This window comes from Sceloporus occidentalis, unplaced genomic scaffold, assembly GCF_023333645.1.
Source record: "Sceloporus occidentalis isolate IW3139 unplaced genomic scaffold, rSceOcc1.0.p SCAF_5, whole genome shotgun sequence".
Lineage (NCBI taxonomy): Eukaryota > Metazoa > Chordata > Lepidosauria > Squamata > Phrynosomatidae > Sceloporus > Sceloporus occidentalis.
The window spans coordinates 98134298-98149680 of NW_028316985.1; the positions used below are offsets into that span (position 1 = coordinate 98134298).

The following is a 15383-nucleotide window of genomic DNA, read 5'->3' on the forward strand; positions in this document are numbered from 1 at the left end:
CAGAGCTGATGGAACTTGCCCTGCCTTTTCAATCCCTCGCACGCCGGATGATGACAGATGGCATGGAGGAAGGGCTCTTCTTCTATAATTTTTGGGGACTGTTTCAGAAAAGCCTTTTACACTAAAATACAGGTGCCCCTCAATCAGCTTGTATGACAGGAATTTTGGGGGAGCAGGGAATTATTTTCAGTAACCCCCCCCCCCTTCACTGATTCTATTCTGGACTGTTTTTACTTTACATTACCAAACTTTACTTTATATTACCAAACATATGTGTCTATAAATCAACCTCATGTATATGTCAAGGGCAAGTTTTGGAACTAAAACAATAAATTTTGATATATCCTGTGCCCGAGTCAAGGAAAAATTGGGAGCATTTCAAAAAGGATATAAATGACATAAGCAAAGAAAAACCATGCACAAAAAACCATACAAAATTCTGGTAGGCATAACTGTTTGTGCACACCCTAAAGACTGGATAGATGAGAAGGGAACTAAGGTAAATTGTGCTGTGCAATATGTGGGGAGGAAACCAGGCACAGGCAGGGCTAAGGAAAAGCACACATGCCAAAAAGGATGAGCAAAGAAAATGTTAGCAGTGATTATAGCCTTTAACTTTAATGTGATAACTTTGCCTGATTTTAACCCAGAAAAGCTATACACAAATGTCTAATTCAAATCCTTCAGAGCCTGGTTCTTCTAGCTATTCAACATCTTTGTCAATGACTTGGATGACAGCATTGAGGGCATGCTTATCAAATTTGAAGATGATACCAAATTAGGAGGAGTAACTAAAAACCCAGAGGACAGGATAAAAATTCAAAATGACCTAATTAAACTAGAAAGCTGAGCCAAGGCTAACAAAATGATATTCAACACAGAGAAATGTAATGTACTGCACTAAGGCGGGAAAATGAAATGCATAAATATAGGATGGGGGACACCTGCCTTAATGAGACTATGTGTGAAAGGGATCTAGGAGTCCAAGTAGAACATGAGTCAACAGTGTGATGCAGCAACTAAAAAGGCCAATCCAATTTTAGATTGCATCAATAGAAGTATAGTGTCTAGATCAAGGGAAATAATAGTGCCACTGTATTCTGCTTTGGAATACTGTGTCCCGTTCTGGGCACCACAATTCAAAAAGGACATTGAGAAACTGGAGCATGTTGAAAGAAGGGTGACTAAAATGGTGAAGGGTCTGGAAACCATACCCTATGGGGAATGACTCAGGGAGCTGGGGGTGTTTAGCCTGGAGAAGAAAAGGTTAAGAGGTGATATGATAGCCCTGTTTGAATATTTGAAGAGATGTCATATTGAGGAGGGAGCAAGCTTGTTTTTGCTGCTCCAGGAAACAGGACCCAGAACAATGGATGCAAGTTACAGGAAAAGAGATTCCACCTGAAAATTTGGAGGAACTTCCTGACAATAAGGGCTGTTTGACAGTGGAATATACTTCCTCAGAGTGTGCTGGAGTCTCCTTCCTTGGAGGTCTTTAAACAGAGGCTGGACGGCCATCTGTCGGTGATGTTTTGATTGAGAGTTCCTGCATGGCAGGAAGTTGGACTGGATGGCCCTTGTGGTCTCTTCCAAGTCTATGATTCTATGATTCCAGTGCTCCTTTGAGGAGAAGCACCAAAGAGCTATCACCACAACCAACGTCCTACCCAAGCATTTAAAATGATCAGAAACAGGCAGGGAGAGCTGACCAATTGAAGCAGGCTTTGTATACAACAAGTTTTCCTGCTAAGTACCTGCATGTCATAAGCATTTGAATTAAAATTACCAAATTGAAATCAAATCTGATTTTTTTTAAATTTTTATTTGGTGTGCGTCAGAAGAGGGGTAAGTCTTATACGGCAAATATATCCCAAACTCTATATTTTAACTGGAAAAGTTGGGGGTCATACACCCAGTTGTCTTATATGCCAGAAAATACGACTGGAAACACAAGATGGAGAAATTCCATTCTTTCTGAAAATACAAGATCAAGAGCAGACCCTGGCACAGATCATGAACTGCTAATATTGAAAATCATTTCCTGTAAAGTATAACTGCTTTGTATATTTTAGCCTTAATAGGAGGGAGATCCACCTCCAGCCTTAGTAATGAAGAGGGTGTTTCCAGAGGAATTGCTAACAGTTATTTCAAGTATCTGTTCTGGATGATTATGACTGCTGCAACATGGATCCATAGCTCTACTCCATATAGTAAATGGGGCAGTACTTTGAACATAAAGGCCTAGAACAGACCGGCCTTTGAGGCGCCCTCGTCATGTGCGAGGGTTGCCTGGTGGGGGGAGTGCCCACATGCCCGGCAACCCTTGCACGTGACAAGGGCACCGCAGCTGTGGTGCGCCCACCAGAAGGGGCGCGTAATGATGACGTTGCAGCTGCGCCACTTCCAGACAGGGTGGCGCAGCTGAGACATCTTCGCAACATCTCTGGAGCTTTGCAGCATCGCAGCAACACTGCAAAAAAGAGCTGCTTTCGGGCACTCCTTTTTTGCTCCGCAGCAGCGCCATGCAATTTGGTTGCTGCGGTGCTCCTGCGGAGCAAAGAGAGGCACCAGGGAGGTGCCTCTTTCTGGCAGTTTGTACCCTGCCAATGATTCTTAGAATGGGGCCCATCAGGGAACCTCCACTGACCCTTCCAAAGGTTAGTATTGCTTTTTTTAATCTTTCAAGCTAAAAAGATTTGCTGCTTCTATGTGGCATTTCCAATTTACATTATAGGAAATATGTACCCCCAGGTATATAAAACTATAACATTGCTAGATCAGGTGACCAACTTGCAAATATAAATTCTAAAAACAAACATCAATTTGCCATTTTATATAAGAGACACTATGCCATTGTATTTAATGAGACTTGAGCATCCATGGATTTTGTTATCCACAGGGCTCCTGGAACCAAACCCTAGTGGATACCAAGGGCCCACTGTATATAGAAGAGGTGAAAGGAGAACAGATGCCTTCAAGAAGAAACATTTGAAGATGAACCTAGAATTTTGAGAAGTGAAGTGGAAGATGAACTCAATGCACTGGGAAGGAATAAATCAACAGGAACAGATAGCATGTCAACAGAGTTGCATCAAGCTACAGAGATAGTATCTACTCTAGTTCTAACAATAATCTGTCAACAAATATGAAAAACAAAATAATAGTGTACAGATTGGAAATGTTCAATATACAGTGGAACCTCGCCATACGCGGGGGATCCGTTCCGGATCCCGCCATGTATGGCGATTTCCGCCTATGCTCGAGCCCCATTGTAAACAATGGGGCTCGTGCACGGCGGCGCGGAGGTGCACGGGGCGAACGGGCGCGCTCGCCCATTCAACTGAATGGGACACGCCGCCCCTTCTGCCCCGCGCGCGCGCCGCGGCTTGAGCGCATATGCTCAAGGCCGCGTATGGCACGCCCGCCTATGGTGAGGTTCCACTGTACATTCTATTTCCCAAGAAAGGTTCACAGTAACCACAGGACTGCTGCATTCATTTCCCATGGCAGGAAAGTGATACTCAAAATTCTACAACAAAGACTTTTACCATATATGGAGTAGGAAATGACAGATGTCCAGGCTGGCTCCAGGAAAGGAAGAGGCACCAGAGATCATATTGTAAATATACATTGGATAATGGTGTGAGACTTGGGATTACTCTGACCAAAAATCCACAACAACTTCATGTAAAACAGAAAGTTTATTGTAAAAGATAAGGTAGAAGCACCCAGGACCACGTCTTTGCAGAATCTGAGGCACACAAAGGGGAAGCCTTAATTTAAACCGACCACTGACCCCCACCTTTTTTTCCTTTCCCTCTCAGATGGTTTTTCCAATTCACCTCCCCTCCCAGCGGAGGTTGAAACCCTCCATCAAAGTAACCCAAATGTGGGCATCATTTGGTCTCCGGACATTCTCTGTCCTGAGAAAGCTATTGATGCCTTAATTGATTACTTGTATCTGTGGAACCTCTCTCAGTCATAAATCTTTCTCAGGGTGTGAAGGATTCTTTGTCCTGCTAGCCAGTGTTCTGCTTACATGACACATCCGATTACAGATCATGGCTGCAGATGGGCATTTCCCATAATGCTTTTCCCATTGAGTCTTACAGATACATACCTTTATTTAATACATACATATATTGCTAACACACCCTAAGATTTATATTTATATATGAGAATATATATGTGTGTGTGTGTGTGTATGTTCACTACTAAATATGATCAGCAGCTTTAAACAGTCTGCCACTCCTAAGATGCCGCCTTCAAACATTCCAACACATCATACATCAAAGTAAAGGTTGTATGTACATATCCTCAATGTGCATGTAACTAATTACTAACTTAGATGACTTAATCTAAACTCTTTACCTCATCATGACAGAACTCCGAATGAATAAATGAATGAAGGGGTTCTGACAAATGGAAAGAAATCGGCCTGTGCTTCACAGATTACAGATTGTGTAGATTATGAAATACTGTTGATCACACTTAAAGAAATGAGTATGTTACAACATTTTGATTGTCTGCAGTGATGGCAAACCTTTTGAGGTCCGTGGGCCGTGGGCCGGGCTTCTGCTTCCCAGGGAGGGGGCTGCATGCTGGGGGTGTGGCTTCTGGAGGTGTGGCTTCTGTCCTTGGAGGCGGGACTTCTGGGGCGGGACTTCTCCCCGCTCCTGCTCTTTCCCGCCTCCAGCTGTGTCTGAGAGACAGCTAGAAGCCGGGGAAAACTGGGAGTGACTGGCGTGCGCCATTGCACCTCCTACTCCTGCCCTTCCCCTGGCCTCCAGCTGACTCTCAGCTGGAGGAGAAGCAATGGGCCTGCAACCCCTTCTCCTCTCTGAGGCTATTTGCAAGACCTGAGGTGTCACTGGAAGCATGCCTCAGATCTGGCAAACCCGATCAGAGAGGAGGAGGAGTCCGCCTGCAATCCCTTCTCCTCTCTGGGGCGGTTTGCCAGAAGGCAGGCAGGGAGGAAGAGGACTAGGCACGTGGCTGTCCCTCTTCCCCAAAGACTTTTCCCTGGCCCAGTACCTCCAGTTCTCTCTCTGGAGACAGCTGGAGACAGCGCCAGTCGCTCCTCCTTCCCCCACCCCTTTCCCAGTCTCCAGCTGTCTTGGAGAGGCCAGGAGAAGGCTGGGAGGTGGAGCCAGAGATGCGCACCTCAGGCTCCTTCTCCCAAGCACCATTTTTGGCTTCCCTCTGTCTTGGAGAGATAGCGGGAGGCCCAAAAATGGCAGGGAGAAGACAGAATGGGCACATGTGTGCCTCTTATGCCTTCTCCCTCTCCCCGTGCCTGGCGAAATGGCATCATAGGTTTGCCTTTACGGTCCTAAAGTTTAGCCTGTAACCTGTACTTAGGATAAGAGGCTACTGTCAGTACAGGATATGGAGAAAGCGTATGGTTTTCAATGGGCAAGGAGGACACCCAAGGCTGCATTTTATCCCCCTATCCGTTTAACTTGTATACTGAACATATCATACATAAAGCAGGATTAGACTTGGAGGAATGAGATGTGAAAACAGGAGAAAGGCACAGCAACAATTTAAGATATACAGATAACATCATATTACTAACAGAAAATAGCAAAGACTTGGAATGGTTACCGAAGAAATCAGAGAAGAAAGTGCAAAAGTAGATTTACAGTTGAAAATTAATGACCATAGATGATGAAGACATTGAAATAATTCAAGATCTCCCAGATTTTCCATACCTTGGCTCAGTCATAAATTAGAATGAAAACTGCAATCAAGCAATCAGAAGAAGACTAGGACTTGGAAGGGGAGCAATGAAGACTCCTGCTTCTGGAGCCAAAATACCCCCCAAAGAGGAGGGAAACTCATGTACATTTGGGTGAGTTATACAGAATTACAGAGTTGGAAATGAACACAAGGGCCATCCAATCCAACCCTTTACCATGCAGGAACTCACAATCAAAAGCACCCCAACAGATAGCCATCCAGCCTCTGTCAAACAGATCTTACTATCAGGAAGTTCTTTCTAATGTTTAGGTAGAATCTCTTTTCCTGTAGTTTGAATCCATTGCTGACATCCATCCAAATATTTAAACAGTACCTGTATGACAAAGCACTGTTATAGCCAATGAATATTTGAAATATCACAATACAGAGTTTCCATCATAGCTACCTGTGGACCCACTATAAGCCTATTTACCTGGACTACAAGTGGATTTGACTCATAATAAACATCTTGCAGTTTCTTGAGTTGCTTGCACTACAAAAACCTGTATGATATTTATTATGAGACATGAATTATTTCAACTAAGTGACATTCATAATTCATTCTTGTTCTTAGAACCATTTCAGTCATTGCTATTAAAAGTAAAAGCCACCGCCAATCCTACATCTGCTTGTATGTAGGCCATTTGTTACTTGTGTTTGCAATTTTTTCCCCTCACTTCTTCCATGTGGTGGGCATTTATCAATGAGCTTCTGGTATGTGTCCTCTATCTTCACAACGTCTCTACATTTTGGCATCTTTCTTTTCTCAGAAAGTAAAAAGGCATTCCCATCTGCCTTGAACTAAGTCTGAAACACATAAGTTTATCGCACCAGTACCTGTAACGTTCCCATAAAGTCCCTACAACGTTCTGTGGAGAAACGATATGGGAACAGGTGTTATTGCATTCGATATTTTGTAATGTAATGGTAGCGGTATGATAATACACTTTATCACACTGCATATACTGTGTTTCCATTACTGTAGCCAAGGTCATTCCCAAGCAGTTCTTCTTTTGCGCATGCATACTGTTCTAAAGAGGATTTTAGTCCGGTGCAAATAAGACATGTCATCACTCTATTATCTTATCACTTTATGGGTCTGACACACACACACACACACACACCCAGCTTGCTGGAGCCGCCTATAAAGAGAGACAGGCAGGGAGAGGAAGGCAAGAAGGAGCCAAAGGGAAGCAGTTGTGGCTGTGGAGGAGGAGGAGAAGGAAGAAAGCCAGACAGGGGATATATCTGTTTTTTGGGGGGACCTTGCCCATTCTGCTTTTGGAGGGGGCTGGTCCAAGGTGCCAAGGTCAAAGGGAGAGAAGGGCTGTGACTCAGAAAGTTTGGAAAGCGGGTGGCTGCAGGGAAATGCACCCAGGCAGAGGCATCCCTGCCTGGCTGTCTGCCACACACACACCCACACATACACACCTGCTTGCCCTGAGGGCTGCTCCCTTTCCCTGGCTTCTCTCTTGTCTATTAGATGGTCAGTATATGGGGGGGGGGGGGATTCTCCATCCAAAAACATGCTACTGAGATGTCTACATTGTGATCATTCTTTTTCTTGGGAAAAAAGTATTACATGAATAAAAATATAATGAAATTTTAACACTACTTGTGGCGTTCTCCTCAAGTCATACCCGGAGGAACAGTAGAGATTGTAGACGTTCTAGGATGGGAGGTCAGGAAATTGTCCTAGCCAATCAGAACACAAAGATGGAATTGGCTTATCGCACTGAAATCACCTGGAACAGTCCGAAAACATTCCTGCCAGCTGGGAACCCTTTTTAAGAGTTCTCACTCTGGGACGGACGAGGGACGCTTAAGCACCAAATGGGACCTGGATGGGAACCCGGCCATGTGATAAAGTGCAGTCCATTCTGTTCTCATTTAGTACCCAGAACATTACCAGAACGCTGTGCAATAAAGTTAATGAAGGGATAACAAGAGCAGAATACCTGTAGCCCTTCAGGTCTAGAATCTGAACAAAGACTTAGATCTGATAGATTAAAATCAATGGCAGAGCTGGCCCCAGTTTCTAGAAAACTCCCTCATTCAACTCTAAGTTTCCTAATTAAAATACACAAAAACAAATTCTTAAAATAGAGCATTTTGTTTCCATCACAAGGACAATTAAACCCAGGCACTTTCTTCAGACTCCATAGATTAGTACTAATACTATTATAAATTATGCTACTAAGATAATTAATATTAATTAAAGGTAAAGGTAGTCCCTTGGCATGAATGTCTAGTTGTAACTGGCTGTAGGGGGTGGCGCTCATCTCCGTTTCTAAGCTGAAGAGCCAGCATTGTCCGAGGACTGCTCTGGTGGTCATGTGGCCAGTATGACTCCACTGAGCGCTGTTCCCTTCCCACTGAGAAGTACAGTGGACCCTTGTGATACGCTAGGGTTTGGTTCCAAGATCCCCCGTGTATAACAAAATCCATGTATACTCAAGTCCCATTAAAGAAGAGTCCTCCCTCCAGTCCATCTGCCTTGGTCCAGGCCTCAGAGGGAGAGAAGAACCACTGGACCTCATCCCCTTTCCCTCCACCATTCCCTTCTCCTTCTGTGTTGTGACTTTTAGATTGTAAACCTGAAGGCAGGGAATTGTCTAATTAAAAATACTAATTTCAAATGATAGCCATTAGGGCTGAAGGGCAGGGTATAAATACCAAAAATAAATAATAATAAAATAAATAAGTAAAATGACATAGCAAAATGGTGTCCCTTATAAAAACAGATAATCAAGGTTTGATATTTGAAATTCATAATTTTTTTGGAACATTTTCAAACCATGGATGCTCGAATCCATGTATAAAAAATCTGTGTATAAGAATTTTTTAATTATTATTTATATACCGCTATTCCAAAGATCATAGCGGTGAACAGCAAGTAAGCTAATTAGCAAATAAGCTAATTTGCCCCCAACAGTCTGGGTACTCATTTTAGCGACCTCGGAAGGATGCAAGCCTGAGTCGAGCTTGGGCCCTTTTGCTGGTCTTGAACTCGCAACCTTGTGGTTTCGAGTGAATGGCTGCAGTACAGGCATTTAACCACTGCGCCACCAGGGCTCCTTACAGTGAATGGCAGCCGACTGTATTTAAATTTCATTTTTACTTTGTATAAAGAAGGGGGGGGGGGTGAGAAAAGGTTTCATGGTATGCTTTCCAGTTATGTAGACTGAACAGAAATGCCATAAGCCTCAAGCTCTGCCTACTATGAGGAAGAGCAATGTGCCAGCTGTGCCCATACCTTGAGATGTCTGACCTGGCCACAGTGGCACCCACCTTAGCTACAGCACAATTGGATTATTGCACTCTTAGCATGGTGGAGTGTCTCAAGCGTTGGACTACAACTCTCTGCTTAGCCATGGAAACCAACTCAGGGATCTTGGGCAAGTTACATTCTCTCAGCCTCAGAAGAAGAAAACAAATCTTGCCCAGAAAACCCTGTGATAGGATTGCCTAGGATCACCATAAGTTGTTAATCACTTGAAGGCACACAACCACTAAAGATAACACTGTAGGTTCTCACACATTAATGTTTGTGCCACAATCTATCTGTTTTGCACCTTAGAGGATACAAAGCTAGTTTTGACACACTATAATAGTTAAGGGTATAAAGCCGCCACAGAGCACTTTTGAAACTGCCACATTTACTTCAAAGACTGCGTAATTTTGGCTGGACTGTCCTCAATATCTCCTAAGATTTTTCCATTCACATGAGACATGTTTTTCTAATGTCTAAAAATGTCTGACTTTGACTGTAACCTAAATATTATCCTTCACTAGGATATGTTTTAAAAACTCTCTCTCTGTCTGTGTGTGTCTGCAATTGTCATCATCTACATATGAGCTTGTTCACCAAATATTGGGGCTTCTTTCATCCTATGCTACTTTGTATCTTCACATATGAATACTAACAGATTCAGTGAAAGTTTGTGACAAAATGTGGAAGCAGATGATAAAACACCTCTGCATGAAGCCAACCAAGACAACTTTGGTGTTCCCACCGTTACCCCACTCATCTCCCAACACACTGCACATTTGACAGTCACATAGCTGTGACCATTCATAGAATCAGAGTTGGAAGAGACCACAAGTGCCATCCAGTCCAACCCCCTGCCATGCAGGAACTCTCCATCAAAGCATCCCCGACAGATGGCCATCCAGCCTCTGTTTAAAGACTTCCAAGGAGGGAGACTCCACTACACTCTGAGGGAGTGTGTTTCACTGTCGAACAGCCCTTACTGTCAGGAAGTTCCTCCTAATGTTGAGGTGGAATCTCTTTTCCTGTAGCTTGCATCCATTGTTCCGGGTCCTGTTCTCTGGAGCAGCAGAAAACAAACTTGCTCCCTCCTCAATATGACATCCCTTCAACTATTTAAACAGGGCTATCATATCACCTCTTAACCTTCTTTTCTCCAGGCTAAACAACCCCAGCTCCCTAAATCGTTCCTCATAGAGCATGGTTTCCAGACCCTTCACCATTTTAGTCGCCTCTTTTGGACACGCTCCAGTTTCTCAGTGTCCTTTTTGAATTGTGGCGCCCAGAACTGGACACAATATTCCAGGTGGGTCCTGACCAGAGCAGAATAGAGTGCCACTATGACTTCCCTGAAATGGCAATGATCATTCATTTCTCTCTGTGAAAACTGGGAAAATACATATTCATCTGGGGAAGGCTGTGATGTTGTCTAGGCGGGCGGTGGGCGTCTGTGGGAGGCCAGGGGGCCACATGAGCCCCTGGGAGACTTCGAAGGGCTGCACCTGCTCCCACAAGGAAAGTGCATAGAAGCGCCTGTCGTGGAGCACTTTCACTATGTTTGGGGCTTCCAAAAAGCTTCTCATGGACCTCAATTGGGCCGCGGAAGCAGCCAAATGTGGTGGAAGTACAGATCCCATGCTCCCGGTGGGCCTTTTGGGGCCACACAAGTCATTTGGAAAAGGTTGGAGAGCCCAAAGGTGTCAGAAATGCCCCTCCAGGCTCCCGGGGCCATTCTGGGACGCTGGCCCTATTTGGCCCTGGAGGCCGCCGCCGCCGACGGCGCTTGACCAGAGAATCCCGGCGGCTGTTAATCCGGTTTAAGGAGGAGCGCCCTGTCTGCTGCCCTGGGCCTCCCCTCCTCCTGCCGCAGCCCCCTCGGTGCCGCCGTCCTTTAAGAAGGGGGAAGGCAAGCCGTTCTTCATCTCCCGCCGCAGGGCTCGCTGTCCTCCGAGGCGGGGCCGGGGGAGTGGTCGGTGCCCCAGCCGCCCCCTCGGGGAGCCGCCTGCCCCTCGCCCTCCCTCCCTCCCTCCCTCCCTCCCGCGGCGGCGGCGCCCCTTCCCTCGCTGCCCGCGCGGCCTTTACCTCAGGGTCCGGGTCAGGGAGCTCCTGGAGGCCTTCCTCTTCCCGCTGCACGAAGGGAGGAGGACGGTAGACCCAGCGGCTGCGGAGGGAAGAGGCTCCTCGCCCTTGGCGCCCGACATCCGGCCGGGGGAGGGGAGGGGAGGCCAGGCCAGGCTGGACCAGTCTGCCGCCGCCCTCTCCTCCTCCTCCTCCTCTGGGCGCCAGCCCAGGCTCAGCAAGGAGCCAACGCCGGCTCCATTCCGGCTCCCTCCGTTGCCACACAGCGGCATCCTCACCGCAGAAGTAATCCGCTTTGACACGGCTTTAACCGCCCTGGCTTCTGGGGAATGTCGTCTTCTGCTCTGTGGCGCCACAACGAACTCCGGTTCTCAGAATCGACTCGCAGCGCATGGAGGAGCCTGGGCTGCATCTACACTAGAGAAGTAACCCGGTTTGGCAGCGCTGTAACTTTGTCAGCCCCAAGTGCTATGGACTTCTGGGAGTTGGGAGAATGTTCTCTGCTCTGTTCCCACAACAAACTCCAACTCCCAGAATTCCATAGCCTTAAGCCAGTCAAAGAGTTAAAGCGGGGCCAAACTGGGTTCTCTCTCCAGTGTGGATGCAGCCTTGGACAGTTAAAGCCGTGTCGAACCGGATTATATCTGTGCTGAGGATGCAGCTGGGCAGCCTCGCTTCGTCGGCGCTTTAAGGAACCCATTCTTCGCTTGGGAGGAGGCCAGACAGACCCCCTTCGCTGGGCAGAGAGGCCTGCTGGGAAATGGGGCCTTGCTGGAGCTGGAGCCACAGGCCATTTTGTGCCCTTCGGGACTTGAGTGGTCTTGGCTTCTCTACAGCGCTGGGGCCGGGAGGGGCACTCTCCTTGTGGGCCTCAGCCCTGACAGGAGCTCCTTCCGCTGCCATCCGAGGGGGTTATGGCCTCTGGCACAGGGCACCTGGGCGCCTTCTGCCTGACCTTCATGGGGTGGGGGCTGCAGTGTTTCAGTGGGGAGCCAGAGGGGCCCAGGAGGACATCCAGGAGCAATGAAGCCAAAAAGCACTTTCGCTTCTTGTATCTTTACTGTTTTCTTTTCTGTGCATTTAGGGCCCGAACAGACAGGCCAAAATAAAGCTGCTTCGAGTCACTTTGGAGGTATGCTGTTTAAATGATGCATTCATCCTAACAGGCTGGAAGCCACATCAAAGCCAAGGACTAGAGCGCGGCTTTGGTGCAGCTTCTGGCCTCTTAAGATGCGTGTGTCATTTAAACAGCATACCTCCAAAGTGACCTGAAGCAGCTTTAATTTGGCCAGTCTGTACAGACCCTTACTTTCCAGACTTGGGGGCTGTACAGACTAGCAGTTTGGGCCAGGTTGGGGCAGAGTTGGGGCATAGCGTCTACACAACGCATGCCCCGGCTCTGCCCCCATGGTGGCGGGACGCTGCGCACAGCACTGCACCCCACGGCACGTGGTATTACAGCACTCCTCTGGCGCTGTATCCGCACAACACAGTGCTGAAGGAGCACTGTAAAACCATGGCACCACGGCTATCGTGCCCTTTCCAGGGCACAAAAATGAGCCACTTACAAAAATATAAGTTGGAAAGGTCTGTCAGAAGAGACTGGTCTTTACTGATGATTTAAACTCACAGCATCTTGAGTTTATTAATCTCTTGCAGCAGCTCATTGTGCAGTGTGGAAGCAGCCAAATAGGTAGGTAGGCAGGCAGGCAGGCAGACAGACAGACAGGTGACACACACAGAAAGATGGATGACAGACAGAGAGACAGAGATGGATGGATGGATGACAGACAGGGACCCTGCTTAGTCATGAGACCCACTGGGTGACCTTGAGAAAGTCACACTCTCTCAGCCTCAGAGGAAATAGGCCTCATATGATCCTTGTGTGTAGCTGTGTGTCTTTGTGGTTTGATGGAGTTTGTCTGCCTTCCTCAGACACAGCTTTTGGGGCTTTGGGGGCAAAGAGGTTTCCCTCCCTGGTTTCCCCTCCCTCCCTGCAGCATGTGGGGAGGGCACTTGTGGAAGTGACAGTTTGGAACATGTTCAGAACAGATATTGCTAAGCAAGCAATGGGGATTTATCCTCACCCATCTGATAGCCAAATTCAAATCTAACCCTAAATACTGTGCCTGTAAACCCTTGTTGTGCTCTTGCATGTGATAACCATTAGCAAATGGGCTTGCTTTTCTGGAGTGACTGCACTTTAACAATTTTGGGGATGACAGCACATAGGTCACTGTGTGATAAACTCCACTATCACTAGCTGATGCTATTGCTGAAAACATAGACAAGTATATTTGGATGTCATCAGCAAACTGATAGCACCCCACCCCATCCTCAGGATGATCTCTCCCAGTGGTTTCATGAAAAATTGCTGGAAATAGTATGGCACCTTGTGGCATGACATATAACAGCTCACTTTTTGATCATCCACTAAGGCAGCTATAGGGGTCTGAACTCCATATCCTGATCTGAAACCGATTTGAAATGGTGTTACAAATTAAGCACTGGATTTACTGGTCTGGGGGAAAGCTCTTCCAGGCAATAGCTGGAAGACTGTGGAGTTTGAAAGCAGACAATTAACCAGAGTGACTCAAAGTTAGAATGAAGTAGAAGGATACATTGATTTTGCAGCCAAAACAATTATTTCTATATTAAACAGAGAGAAAGTGATAGCAGCAGAAACCATCATTACTGTCAACGTCAGATGTTTGTCAGAACTAGTTGAACTCTCCCCACAGACACAGTAAATACAACTTCTGGGGAAGATCAGTAAGTTGTTTATTCCTGCAGTCATAGAGGAGTAGAAGTAATTAGTAAGGCATCTTTGGACAAAATTAAAGAACAAGGGCACATACATCAAATAAAAGCATTTGAAAGGCATTAACTCCATTTCATAAAATTGTTGGGCTTAACCATTTCACTGTTCTCAAAACAGTTGGGTTCTTCTTCAGTTCTTTTTCCTTCTTTCCCAGGGAAGCTTTGCCTACTTGTTCTAACAGCCACAGCAGTTGATAAAACTGTTAGGGTATTGGTAAATTTCAATAATAGATCATTTGCAACAAAGTGTGAGCAGGAGACAAGCCAGTCCTTCTCCACACGTGTGTTATCAGCCTAGTAAAAGATGAGACAAAGTCTTCATCTAAAATAACATAAAATAATTTTACTCACAGATAGGGTTGCCATAATTCTCTACTAAAAACCAGGACAAAATGTAGGACAAAATTTAGACCAAAATATAGGACAATTGTAGGATAAACTTTAGCTCAAAATGTAAGACGTTTAAGAAAAATGGAGGACCTTAAATGTCCTACATTGTGGGCTAAATTTTATCCTACAATTGTCCTAAATTTTGGTCTAAATTTTGTCCTACATTTTGCCCCAGTTTATAGTAGAGAATTATGGCAACCCTACTCACAGATCTTGTGTATAATACATACACAGGTACAGCTTTATGGTAAAGATAAAATAAGTATAAGTTTGACATGTTACTTGTAAAAAGACATTAAAAAGAAAAATGGTTTGTCAATTTGTCTTAAACATTATAACTACATAGAGGGGAATGGAATCTTGAAGAGAAAATGGAGTGTGTATGACTAAGCAAGGTGTGCTTGCAGGAATTGAGAGGGTCTGTTCTAAAAACAGGAAGTTACCACAAACATGTAAGGTCCAACTCCTAGAAAGTCTCAGTATGCAAGAGTCGCTATACCCAATAAGAGCAAAGCCCTTCAGGAGCTTTCAGAAATTGTCCTTGCAAACACAGCTCTCCTGCTCCCTGTGCAGGGAGCTTCTCACGGGGCTTTTTGGGTCAAGTTTCTTCAGAGAGGGTTTGCCATTGCCATCCTCTGAGGCTGAGAGAATGTAACTTGCCTAAAATCACTCTGTCGATTTGAATGGCCCAGCTGGGATTTAAACACCGGCCTCCAGCCCAGTGCTCAAGCCTCTACACTAGGCTGACATTGAATCCCAAATTAGATAATTAATAATTGCCTAATTAGATAATAGGTAGATAATTAGATAGGTCCTATCTAATTCCAAATAAGATATTGACAATGAGCCTGAATGTTTCAAATGAATGTTGGAAGGCTCTTTTTTCATATGTGGTGGACTTGTAAGAAAGTGAAAAATTACTGGTTTAAGATTTGTATGTTAAACCAAAAATTCTACAGTTAGATTTTTTATGTTACCAGAAATGTTTTTGTTGGGTGTTATAGATAGAGAACTGGATAGTAAATATGGATCACTTCTTTGATATAGGGCAACAGCAACAAGAATATTGTTTGTTTAAACC

The 15383-nt window shown here is 45.5% G+C and overlaps 1 protein-coding gene across 2 annotated transcripts in view; it reads right to left on the minus strand.

Annotated features, from left to right (window-relative positions):
- Window positions 1-11268, minus strand: part of LOC149312549 (fatty acyl-CoA reductase 1-like) — a 68972-nt gene extending 57704 nt beyond the window's left edge. Inside the window, exon 1 of one of the 2 annotated variants that reach the window (XM_089524853.1) lies at window positions 11096-11268. The gene's annotated coding sequence lies outside the window, so the exon portion shown is untranslated. The remainder of the gene's footprint in view (window positions 1-11095) is intronic. The other variant, XM_089524852.1, reaches the window with a different exon arrangement.
- Window positions 11269-15383: the final 4115 nt, after the last annotated feature.